This window comes from Ochlerotatus camptorhynchus, unplaced genomic scaffold (genome assembly GCF_037179485.1).
Source record: "Ochlerotatus camptorhynchus isolate MF236.1 unplaced genomic scaffold, CSIRO-AGI_Acam_v1.1 ptg000380l, whole genome shotgun sequence".
Lineage (NCBI taxonomy): Eukaryota > Metazoa > Arthropoda > Insecta > Diptera > Culicidae > Ochlerotatus > Ochlerotatus camptorhynchus.
The window spans coordinates 160,274-173,575 of NW_027040868.1; the positions used below are offsets into that span (position 1 = coordinate 160,274).

The window sequence follows — 13,302 nt, forward strand, 5'->3', positions numbered from 1 at the left end:
CGGCCAACCGCCTGCTTCTCCAAGATCTCGGGGGTCAGACTCGCTTCGGTGACCACACCTTCGATCTCCACATCACGAGCTGGGATGTAAACTCTGTACTCGAGCGTGAAGAGCTGGGAGGCAGCAATCTCGTTAGCCTGCTTCAGGTTAGAGACGGAGACACGAAGTTTATTGTGCCTAACCTTCGTGATTTCAGTCACGGCCGAGTATCGCTTCGTCAGATCATTAGTAATTTGCATTACATTCAAAGGTTTGTTTCTGGGCTGAAAGTAGACAACCCATGGGCCAGTCGAGTCATCTGGATAGGCTCGCGATCGGGGGTTTATCTGAGCCTGTCCTTTGCCAGACTGAGACGATGAACCAGGGATGACATCATCTTTCTTCTGAGATGACGTACGTTTTCGACCCTTCTTGCCATCGCGTGGCAAAGTGGTGTCATCTTCCGACAAAACGTCCATTTCGTCTTGCGACAAAATGTCCATTTTGCCGTACTAGTGGGAGCGAAAAACGCTCTACCACTGAAACGATAATCACTCGGACACAATACACAAAAAAAAAACTACAAACACAGAACACAAACTTAAAATTTAACTGTGGGCGAAAGAGAGAAACAAGAACAAAAACTTATCTGATAATCCTATACTACTACCACCGAGCGTTTAAACGGCAGCAGCGGAGCGACGCGCAGCGTGGATGATTTTCGATCAGCGTGTGCGGGCGGTCTTCGTTGGTGTGTGCTTATGTGAGGGTCGGCACTCAGCTGAACACACGATGATAGATGAGCGGTGTAAATGCGGAGGCAGATGCTGACACTCGATGACGATGATCCGTGTGCAGGTATGCGTTACCACGCACCGATGGTGCGCAAAATGGTTGGCGAATTGGCAATCGTAAAAACAATTTTCCTTCCGATGATGCCGAAAACACACTTTCTTCTCAGAAAAAAAAACTCACTTTTAGTTAATTATTTAGCTGGGAACTCTAAGCGAGAAAAAACTGACAATTTAAATCAAGCGAATAGCGAGAAAACTTCCAAAATAGCGGAGCGCGAACTAAGTCGACCGTACTTCTTGCTAGGACGCAGTGGAATGTGATAGAGATAATGTATCATACAAAGTGTCGTTTGTATTCGCGAATGTGATTCCGATCGTGGCAAGTGAATCCATTTATATTAAAAACAATGCTTGCTAAGGCGCGGGTTTGATGTTCTGCACCCAAACAAAAAATCCTGAGTACGGCTCTGGGTATAAGTGGGAGTGGTTTTCAGGAGATTGTTTATTTCTTGATCTGCCAATATAAGGGAAAGTGAACTTCCCATGGCCGTACCGAATATTTATTTGTATTATGTTCCTCTGATTAGGACATTTGATATGATGGGGCGATGCGGTTCAGCCCAGTTATTCCCAACTCCTTAGCCCCAACATACCAATAGTATGGTGATCAGTGTTGCCCATAAAACAGCTACTAGATCATGTTATAAGATTACAAATCTCAAACATAACAATGTTGACGTTTGGCTGAAAATCGATCTAGGATTAAATTTCCTTCAAAAACAGCTATTAAACTTTTTCTCAGAGCATTTTGAAAAAAAAAACAACTAGAAAGTAATGAACAAAAAAAAACTACAAATATTGCTTCAATTAAGTGGCCATCTTACCCCGCCTTCCACTATCAACAAAGAGGAAAAGAAATATGAGGTCCAATCCAATGTTGCGTTGCGTTTGTGATCGGATGAGAGTTATTCACATTATAAATTCAACAATGTATGGAATGTTGAAATGAACACGCATCAAGGTTCTAAAACAAAAAAGTCTCGATGAACATTTCAAAATATTTTCTCCGTAAGTAATTGGTTATTTCTTCATGCATTTAGAGCGCTATATATATTATTGAAAAAATATTCCACTAAAGGGTATTGTGCATTTTGCACCAAAGTAGACTACTGCGCTGAAAATAATCCCTTGATTTTTTTCGCTTAAGCCAATACACATACAAATTATAGCGCTATATTTTACAACCGAATATCTTATAGAAATATTAACGATAATAGTACTAGAAAATATTAGTTATGGCACTGGCAGTTTAATTAAGTTAAGTTAAAAAAAATTAAGACCTGTTGATTGTTTGGTGAAACATATTTTTAGAAAAATCTATTAACAAAACACAAAAAAAAGCTGCCGAAACGCAAAATTACTAAAACCACCGTCGATGGCGGTGTAACCTTAATATCGCTGAAATTTGATATAAATATTAAAGGCAGGAACGAAAACCAACGCCGTTTCCTCAATTCATAACAAGAACAGTAAACTATACTTAGAGCTTACTATGGCTCGATACCACAGCCGAAACTTGACGAAGATCACCATTCCACAAATAACGTTACGTGCACAACTTCTCACACATGCGAAATATTCCAGCCATAAGCCAGAAGCAAGATATGATTTGGGTGAATGTCAAAGATTATCGTCCTTTCATGATATGTACGCTCTCAGCTTCACCAGTCTTCCATTTGGTTTCACTCAGCATTGGGTGATTCGCTTTCCTGCAAAAGCCACATGTCGTTTTCAAATATTGACTTTCCCTCTCCGACGTATTCATAATGTTTTCAGAGGGAAAAAACAAGCATGGAATACCATCATACCCATCATTTCATTTGCTAGACCCATAGGGTTAATGTACCAACTATGGCTAGCACACAAGTTAAGAAACTGCCCATTATACTCTTCTATTCCATTTGAACGTTTTGGCATACCAGCTATTTTTTGGAGTAGTGTTTGGACACGAAATGTAAACGACAACAACATTTCCATTAAATTTCATAATTTTACATCCTTTCAGAGTATTGAGCGTTAATTTTTAAATATTAATCGAGTAAAAAAACTGTTTTCCTTGTATCCAACGAATCATTAACATGAATGAGCTGCTTCCGATTTATTAAAGAATGTTATTTATCATTCCAACTTCAGAGTCATCCTAATTTTCGTCATCAAAAGCAAACACACATACACACAACTTCAAGACTCTTCATTATGCCATGGCACACAAGATCTGAACGTAATTTCGTATCATCCTTCATGAAGCTGCCTACTTTCCAGCTGGTATCACTAGTCAAATATTTTCTTTGGACTTCTTCAACGAAAATGTGAATGATACATCAAAGTTGTCTCAGTGACACTCATACATATCTCAATTCAGCTCTTCCATATTCATGTCAACTTTCTTTTCCACAGGTTTTTTTTTGTCAAGGATCACTTGATGCCCACTTTAATAAAACTTTACTCTGCCTTTATGGGTTGCAATGCTTTTTTATTCCCGACAAATTTTCAGTATTTTGGTAACCATCTTCAACAATGGTGGGGAGAAAAAAGAAGCCATTTCAAGACCCCTGCAAACAACAAAAAATTAGCTGCAAAACAGCTTATACAGGTAAAACTTAGCTGCATAGGCCAATTTATGCTTGTACATGCTGCTCTGTAGCTTTTTCCTTCCTTCGATTTCAAGGTGTGGAGTGGTCTTAGATACTTGTTATGATACCGCTTGATTCCTTGTGGCACATGGTACGCAGTTGGCTGTTGGCATGAAAAATGACGGAATCAAGAAGTCGTCATTTTACAGGATGCTTTCATGAAATGGCTGCCTTGGTGTGCAATTAGATTGGATTAGATTGGTATAAGCTGTTCTGCAGTTAAAATTGTTAGTTGGGTTCTTATCACATAACATATGAGTGCCTTTCAAAAAGTGAAGTCATTTTGTTTTACTCGCTCTGTTATTACTGGTATGGCCACACATCGAAATGTCCAACTTGAAACTAAACAACTGAACTAAAATTAAGTGCATTGAACTTAAATATAAAAACAGTTCGATTGATGTGCATTAGTGCATAAAACTGTCAAAGTATGAATATTGTAATTTTTTTTGTAATTGCTTTATTTGTACAGGCTCAATCGAATAAACTTTACAGAGCCGAGTTATCCTTTGCGTTATACATTATTACTGTCTTATATTTAAAGTTAAAGGAACTGGACCGAGTACTCGCGGTCGTCTCGAGGTTAGTGGAGACTTACAATTTTTTGGATGGGAAAAGGGAAGAAGGAGGTTTTAAATGTGGTTTACGATACAACTATTTAATTAATCCTAAAGCATGAAATTATTTCTATTCATCTTGAAAACAAACATTGAAAAAAAAACCCCAGACGTACAAAACACAAACTAAACACAAGGTTAATCAAACTTACAATCTAAGGTTAATATCCTTAAAGTAAACATATATGAGTTTCATAAACTCCAGATCGCGTCTAGCCAAAATATCCCGAACTGGAACATTATGTTGTCTACCTCGAGCCCGAAGGAAATCATAAAAATGTGATCTGACTCCACGATACTCCGCACAAGACCAAAGGATGTGATCAGCGTCCTGGTAACCTTGTCCACATTCACAGAGATTGCTGTCTCCCAACCCCACACGGAACAAGTGAGCGTTTAGACAATAGTGATTGGACATGAGACGAGACATCACGCGTATGAAGTCTCGACTCAAGTCCAACCCTTTGAACCATGCAAACTTCGACACCTTAGGGATAATTGAATGTAGCCATCGTCCCAAGCTCCCTTCACTCCATTGATGTTGCCAGCTAACGAGCGACTGCTGACGATAAATAGAGAAAAATTTACTATAGGCGATCTGTCGATCATAAATGTCGTCTTCCATAGCGCCCACCTTCGCAAGTGAATCCGCCTTCTCATTGCCCAAAATTGAGCAATGCGAAGGGACCCACGCGAAGGTGATGATGAAAGAGCGCACGGATAAAGCACTAAGCAGTTCTCGTATTTTCAAGAGAAAATACGAGAAGTGCCTTACCGGCCTAATGGAACGGATAGCCTCGACAGAACTGAGACTATCCGTAAAAATAAAGTAGTGGTGTGGAAGAAGTGAAGCAATAGTTTCCAAAGTGTAGTGAATTGCTGCCAGTTCAGCCACATACACAGAACAAGGAGCTTCAAGTTTTCGAGAGGTGCTATGAAATTCATTAAATACACCAAAACCAGCGGACTCCTCTATTAGAGATCCATCTGTGAAAAACGTTCTTGCAGAATCAACATGGCCAAACTTTGCAGAGTATAATGACGGAGCAATTATAGGACGATGATGCTCTGGAATTCCGCGGATTTCCTGCGTCATAGATAAATCAAAATTCACTGAATTGCCGAAATCGGAGAAGACTACACGATTGGGAATATTTCTTGAAGGGCTGACATCCTGTGTTAAATATAGGTAGTACAAAGTCATAAAACATGTTTGAGGATTTAGCTCCAGAAGCTTCTCAAAATTTTCGATCACCAGTGGGTTCATTACTTCGCAACGGGTGAGGAGCCTAAGAGATAACTCTGAAAAACGGACGGATAGTGGCAACATGCCCGGCAGCACTTCGAGACTCGAGATAGTATGAGTCGAGTGCATGCATCCTAACGCGATACGAAGACAACGATACTGGATACGTTCCAGTTTGATGATGTGAGTTTTAGCCGCCGACTGGAAGCAAAAACTACCGTACTCTAAAACCGATAAAATCGTTGTCCGGTACAACGTCAGAAGATCTTGTGGATGGGCTTCCCACCACGTTCCGGTAATTGATCGAAGGAAATTGATCCTTAGTTGGCATTTTCGTCTCAGATACTCCATGTGGGATCTCCAGGTGCGTTTGGAATCGAACCAGACCCCGAGATATTTAAAAGACATGGAATGAGTGATCGGCTTACCCAAAAGTTGAAGCTTCGGTTGTGCTGGGCTATGCTTCCTAGAAAAAACGACCAACTCAGTTTTCTCCGTGGAGAAATCGATACCTAGCTGAATAGCCCAAGTAGACAAATTGTCCAGGGTATCCTGTAAGGGTCCTTGCAGGTCAACCTCTTTTGGCCCTGTGATAGACACTACGCCATCATCTGCAAGTTGTCTCAACGTGCAATTGTCACTAAGACAATTGTCAATTTCTCTAACGTAGAAATTGTACAAAAGGGGGCTTAAACATGAGCCTTGGGGGAGACCCATGTAGCTAAATCGAAAAGCTGTAGAGTTTCCATGAGAAAAGCTCATATGTTTTTCTGACAGCAAATTGTACAAAAAATTATTCATTAATGGAGACAATCCACAAGCGTGGAGTTTCTCTGAAAGAACTTCAACGGATACTGAATCAAAAGCCCCCTTGATATCCAAGAACACAGAAGCCATTTGCTCTTTCTTAGCAAAAGCCAACTGGATTCCCGAGGAAAGCAACGCGAGACAGTCATTCGTTCCCTTACCCCTACGGAAACCAAATTGAGTATCTGAAAGAAGGTGGTTCGTCTCAACCCATTTGTCGTGGCGAAAAAGGATCATTTTCTCCATCAATTTCCGAATACATGACAGCATCGTGATGGGCCGATACGAATTGTGATTCGACGCGGGTTTATCAGGCTTTTTAATGGCTATCACCCTCACTCGTCTCCAATCGTCGGGAACAATATTGAGCTCCAAGAACTGATTGTACAAGTTCAACATGCGCCTCTTAGCGACGTCTGGGAGGTTTTTCAGCAAGTTGAACTTGATTCTATCAGATCCCGGGGCAGAATTGCCACACGAAAGGAGAACGAGTGAAAGTTCGACCATTGAAAAAGGCTGACTGATTTCGTCTACCGAATTCGCGGTTTCGCGAGGAATCAACTGCGACGGCACGGAATCCGGACACACTTTTCACGCTAATTTAAGAATCCATTAATCCGAGCATTCCTCGCTTTCGTTGTTAGTAGACCGGTTACGCATTCTTCGCGCCGTACTCCAAAGCGTATTCATAGACGTTTCGCGCGACAATCCGTCTACAAACTGCCGCCAGTAACCCCGTTTTTTTGGTCTTGATGAGGCTCTTGAGTTCGCGTTCAAGAGAAGTGTATGCGTTGAAATGCTCGAGTGTTCCGCGTTTCCGAAAAAGTTTAAACGCGTCGGACTTTTTACGGTAAACCTCCGTGCATTGTTGATCCCACCAGAGCGATGGTGTTTTCTTACGAATAGACGATCGCGGCACCGGTCGTGTTTGAGCTTGAAGTGCGCTGTCTACGATGAGATTAGAGAGGAAATTATATTCCTCCAACGGCGGAAGCTCTTCCACTGACGATGCTGTATCGTCTATCGCGGATTGGAACTTAGTCCAATCGATGTTACGGGTTAGATCATACGCGACGTTAACGGATTCTGACGAGTTGAACCCACTGGCAATCGAAATTTTGATCGGCAGATGATCACTACCGTGCGGATCCTGGATTACATGCCAAGTGCAATCCAACGATAGTGAATTGGAGCAAAAGGTGAGGTCTAATCTGCTACCATTCGAGGATGGACCAGCCAAACGTGTTACTTCTCCATTGTTAAGGATTGTTTTGTTGAAGTTGTCGCAGAGATCATAAATCAAAGTAGAACGGTTATCATCGTACAGCTCCCCCCAGCCTGTACCGTGGGAGTTAAAATCTCCCATGATCAACCATGGAGCGGGAAGTACTGCACATATGTCGAAAAGTTGTTTGCGATTAACAGAGACTCTAGGAGCAATATATACAGAAGCAATACAAAGGCTCTTACCTTTAATGGTAGCCTGACATGCGACAACTTCAATACCGGGGAATTCAGGAAGATTCACTCTATAGAAGGAATGGCACTTTTTGATCCCCAAAAGTACCCCTCCTCCACGTGAATCCTCACGATCCAATCGAATAATGTTAAAATCATAAAAAGGGAGATCAATTTCTGAAGAGAGCCATGTTTCACAGCGGGCAAATGCATCGCAATTATTGTTATGGACTAAATACTTGAACGAATCTAATTTCGGAATAAGACTTCGACAATTCCACTGTAGAACAGTGATCAAATCCCCGACCTCGTTTGGAAAATTATCCATCGAAGGAGATGATAGCTGCAAGAAGGGGCCATTTTGATGTCAATTGCTTCAAGAAGGATTTCACAGTGGGAAGCAATGTGAGGACAATGCTTTTCAGAGGATCAGAAATGTTGAGGTATTTGAGAATACCGTCCACAATGTCATCAAATGAGAACAACCCAGATGAAGAAGGGGTTTCTGTTCTTAAAATTGGGACATCAGGGGTTTTGGATGTCCCCGGAAGAGGTGGAAAATCCTGGGTATAGTCAGTTCTGCGGAATCCAGGAGGAGTAGAAGTCTCCTTTTTTCCACCACTCCTTGATTTAGGCAAGCTGATTTGCGGTTCTTTATTTGCAACAATCCGCGAACGGATGCGCTTTCGTTTCCGTGCAGAACCTTCCGGAAAACTGAAAGAAGTTCCCTCCTCAGCCAAGTCAGAGTCAGTGTCGTCATCTGACAAAAGAGAAAAGGGATTTTTGTCAGTGGTCGATGGCATGGCTGTCTTAAGCATTTCTGCAAAAGACCGCCTAGAACGTTCCTTAAGGGAGCGTTTCATTTTGTCCCCGAGCTGTTTGTACGCCGGGCACGACGAGAGAGCATGAGGAGGAGTTCCGTTGCAGTACACGCATTTTGGTGCAGTAGCTGCGCAGGCGCCATCCTCATGCTTCTCCCCGCATGTGGAACAGCGTGCCTTGTTGCCGCAGTGAGAGGCCGTATGTCCAAACTGCTTGCAATTCTGGCAGTTCATGACCCGAGGTACAAACAACCGCACAGGAAGACGAAGTTTTCCTAGCTCGATGTATTGAGGAAGGGCAGATCCAGAAAAGGTCACCCGAAACGAGTCTGTAGGGGTAAAACTCTTTTTACCCTCGCTGAGCGATACTGACTTCATTCTATGAACGGCCAGTATCTTTACCGGAGGAAGCAAAGGGTTCTTGAATCGGCCAACCGCTTGCTTCTCCAGTATCTCGGGGTTCAGACTCGCCTCAGTGACCACGCCTTCGATCTCCACATCAGAGGCTGGAATGTACACCCTATATTCCAGTGTGAAAAATTTAGAAACAGCAATTTCATTGGCCTGTTTCAGGTTAACGACGGTCACACGAAGTTTGTTGTGCCTAACCTTCGTTATTTCGGTCACGGCAGAGAATCGCTTTGTCAGATCATCAGATATCTGAACAACATTCAAGGGTTTGTTTTTGGGCTGAAAATAGACAGCCCATGGGCCAGTCGAGTCATTCGGGTAGGCCCGCAATCTGGAGCTTTTCTCAGCCTGCCCATTGACAGACTGAGACGACGAACCAGGGATGACGTCACCATTCTTCTGAGATGAATGGTCATCCATGTCGTCTTCTGACAAAACATCCATTTTGTTCAACTAGTGGGAGCGCAAAACGCTCTCCCACTGAACGCACAGACACAATACACAGAAAACACTACAAACACAGAAATACAAAATGTAATTTTAATTATTGGGGGAGTAAAAGAAACAAGAAAAAAACAAAAACTTATCTGATAATCCTATACTACTACCACCGAGCGTTATATGTGTAGGCGTTTACACAGATGGCTGGGAAGCGGCGCTCAGCGTGGATGACCTTCGCTGTGGTGCACTTGATCGAGGCGCGGCACTCAGCGCACACAGGCGCACGATGATTGATGAACGATGTAGATGTAGAAACGGGTGCTCACACTCGATGATGATGATACGTGAGCGGGTATGCGTAAGCGCGTATGCGTGACCACTAGAGTGATGCAAAATTTTAAATTTTCGCTCCACAATACTTAAACGATTCCAAATCGAATCCTGACTAACCTCTCAAAATTTGAACCCATTTGATGAGAAACTGAGATGGCACAAACCATTTGAAGTTTGTATGGGAATTACTATGGTAAAACCAAGATTTTTGTTCATGTCTATCTGATAATTCACCATATCGGTCTACTTCAAAAACTTTCAACTGCGCTTGTAGGAAATTTTCCCAGCTACAACTTTGCTGAAGACCACTTTTTGATTAAATGCAAGAATCGAAAGTTATCAATGGTTTAATGCGCTGATGTCTTATGATCATGCTCAATCAACTGCTCAGCAGGCAACATTGGTGTTTCTGGGGCGTTGAATAGGACACCAAAATCATGGCTACTATGTCACACTGCGAAATACAGTGTTGCTTACAGATCAGCTGCTTGATCATGTCATAAGTTTACCAATCTCTTAAATAATTAATAACTTTTTCTTGTCTCGTTTTACATAGAAACGATCTTGAGCAAAGTTGTAGCTGAGAAAATTTTCTATAAGTAAAGCTATCGAAATGTTTCGCAGCTCAATATAGAAAAAGACTAGAAGGCAATGAACAAAAAGTTGAGATTTCCCATAGTAATTTACATGTAAACTTCAAATGGCTTGTGCGAAGTCTGTTTCTAACCAAATGAGTTGTAACTTTGGGAGGCTAATCAGGATCCGATTTGAAACCATTTAAGCACTGTGGAGCAAAAAAGTCAAATTTTGCATCAGTCTAGTGACCACGCAACGATGATGTCCAAATTTGTTTGCGAATTTCCAATAGCACGGATTAATCTTTCCGAAAATGACACTTTCTACTAAAAAAAACTCACTTTTCGATCAATTTACCGGGAACTACCGTTCCGATTCAAATTTCGGACGATTCAAATTTCGGACACTTTCATTTTTAATTAAATATTACATCCAGTTAGAAACAAAGTAATAATGTTAGATGATCGTGGAGGGCACTAGTCAAAAAAATTTAAAATTTACAAGACATGTGGATCATATTCGACCGAGATAATCAACTTTTAAAAGTGTCCGAAATTCGAGTTTAAGTGTCCGAAATTTGAATCGGCACGGTATGCCAGGAGTCACTTAGTGAGAAAAAAACTGATAAATTATATCTAGCGAATACCGAAAAAACTTCCAAAACAACGGAGCGCGAAACAAGTCGTCCGTACTTCTTGCTAGGACGCAGTGGGATGTAAGTATGAATATTATATTAGGTTTCATTTTCATTTTTATTTTGCAGCGTTTGGTGGGGCAATGGGAGCGCAAGTCAATCCAAAGCCGAGGATAAAGGAAGGGTAATGGCTAAGTAGTCTATGCGGACCACTTGAACGCCATGGGAAAAGGAAGGGATTGAAGAGGTCGGTAATTGGGGGGTTTTTTAGGAAATGACACATAGTACTAGATTTGTGTTGCAAAATGTAAAGAAACCGAAAATCCATCTCCCACTGATTCATCCTTATATACCAAATTGATATTTTAAAGCAACCATCAAAATAAATAGACAATATATGAAAAGGCTAGTTGCCTCCCTAAGCGGACCCCCCGCATCCTAGCTCTTTTGTTAATCTACTTAATGTTATTAGGCTGTCTAAATTTTCTTATTTAAGTTCGTTTGATGATTATGATATCTCATTAGTCTAATTTAATAAATAATTGAAATCTCTAATTTACCTAATCAATCATAACTCATGCTTTATTAAGTACCTAAGCTGCTATGTAATCTAAAATTTAACGTGTTTCAAGTAATTTTGACTTTGATCCATATTTATTATATCTTAGATCGAACCAGGTGACACCTTCAAGTTACTAAAATGCTTCACTTTGAAATTAGTTTCCTAGCTGATTTTTAAACTTTATAAGGTATATGCTCCAACTACACTCACACGTTTCCACTATGTCGTTCCACAAAATAACGTATGGATATGTCACAATAAAAGCACGCCACAGTGGAAATCCCGAGCCATAGTTCAAACACTTATCCTAAATCAAAATGAAGCACATATAAGATTAGTTACAATACCATGGTGGTGTTTAATATTGTTCCCTGAGTAATGCTTCAATGAAAACAACAATGAAAGCTTGTCACGCAAATAGAAGGCACTTTCTGAAACATTTCAATAGTAAAATTCGCTTGCAAACCCAAATAAATCTATCTGCGTAAAAACATATAAAATAAGAGTGATTTGCGGCAAAACCCGCCAGTATCGCACCCAACGTCAGTGCCTATACGTAAGCGTACTACAACGTGGCTTTCATTTAAAGAAGTAACAAGTGTGATACTATCACTTCAGGCTAGAACTTTGGTTCTCTTATGCAATGGTTCATCAGAGAGGGGAAGCTCAGTAATCCTCATCGCATGCTCATGACACCATGAGCCAACGATGCCGGACCTAAACCAACCGTCTCCAACGCTTCACTATGAAGCATAAGATTAGGCCCGCCCACCAACGTCCAGGTTAAAAACTAGCAAAGGGAGGGAAGTATGAATATTATATTAGGTTGCTTTAAAAACATCACAGTGTGAATATATTAAAATATTGGCAATATTTTATAACAAGTTGGTAGTTGATGCACTCGGAGGAGCCGTGCATTAGAAAAAAAAATATACTGCTGCTGACAACCAAACTAAGCATTTTAAGATAGAGGACGCTGGTGACAACGCTCAGATGAGACAACGAAACCTTACCCCCAAGCTTCTCCTCTGAGCCTATCCTTCGACAATGTACCTCTCTAACCTCGAGTAAGCCGCGACATGTCCTACTAGACATAGAATTAAGTGAATTTTGTTACAAACAAAGAAAAATGAACTATCGGCTCCGTAAAGCTAACGCGATTGAGCCTTCCAAATAAACGAACTAGTTAAAAAAAAAGATGGAGGACATGTCCAATTTGAAAATCTAAGTTGCGATGGGATTAAAAGCTAACCCCCTTATTGGGTACCGGACCGCTCCCGAGAAAAATAATGGTTAATTCTATAGTATTTATATTCAGAACTCCAATCTATTTGACCCCTATGTGCGCGAGGAACTGTTTGCTTTTTTCTACGTCGTGTTATTCAAATAAAAGCTAGGTACCATGGTACCCTGTCATGCACAAAACGGTTATGATACGCTTCTGGAAGTATTAGCAACATTCATGGTCGAATCCTAATTACCGAACAGAAAATGGAATCGAACATGATATGGTAAAATATATTCGAATATATCTCGATATATTTTAATATATTAACCATCTAAATAATAATTTCACGAAGATGACCAACCCCTAGGTTGTGATGCAGATTGATTCTCGTAAATTAAGTCATTGCTTCATAATTAACCGTAAAATAAGATTCGTTAATTGTAATAATGCTCAATATTGGTAAGTTCCTTGTATCTGGAGGCTTTGAAATAAGGGCTGTTCACTTTATAAAACGGACACACTTACTTAGCTGGATGCTTTCTAAAGCTAAGCAACATAGTTAAATTTATGAACAATACATTTGAAGTAGCATGAATTTTTTTAAATATTTTATATTACATTTGCTATAAAATGCCATTAACTTTTTTCGTACTCATATCGACGCAGCTGGAACACTTGGGTGGATTTTTAATTTGCATCAAG

General features: G+C 40.7%; 2 protein-coding genes across 4 annotated transcripts in view; both read right to left on the reverse strand.

Moving 5' to 3' along the window:
• The window catches only part of LOC135710405 (uncharacterized), a 183,169-nt gene that overhangs the window by 108,384 nt on the left and 61,483 nt on the right, over nt 1-13,302 (reverse strand). The window lies entirely within an intron of this gene.
• The window catches only part of LOC135710412 (probable serine/threonine-protein kinase yakA), a 51,715-nt gene that overhangs the window by 26,380 nt on the left and 12,033 nt on the right, over nt 1-13,302 (reverse strand). The window lies entirely within an intron of this gene.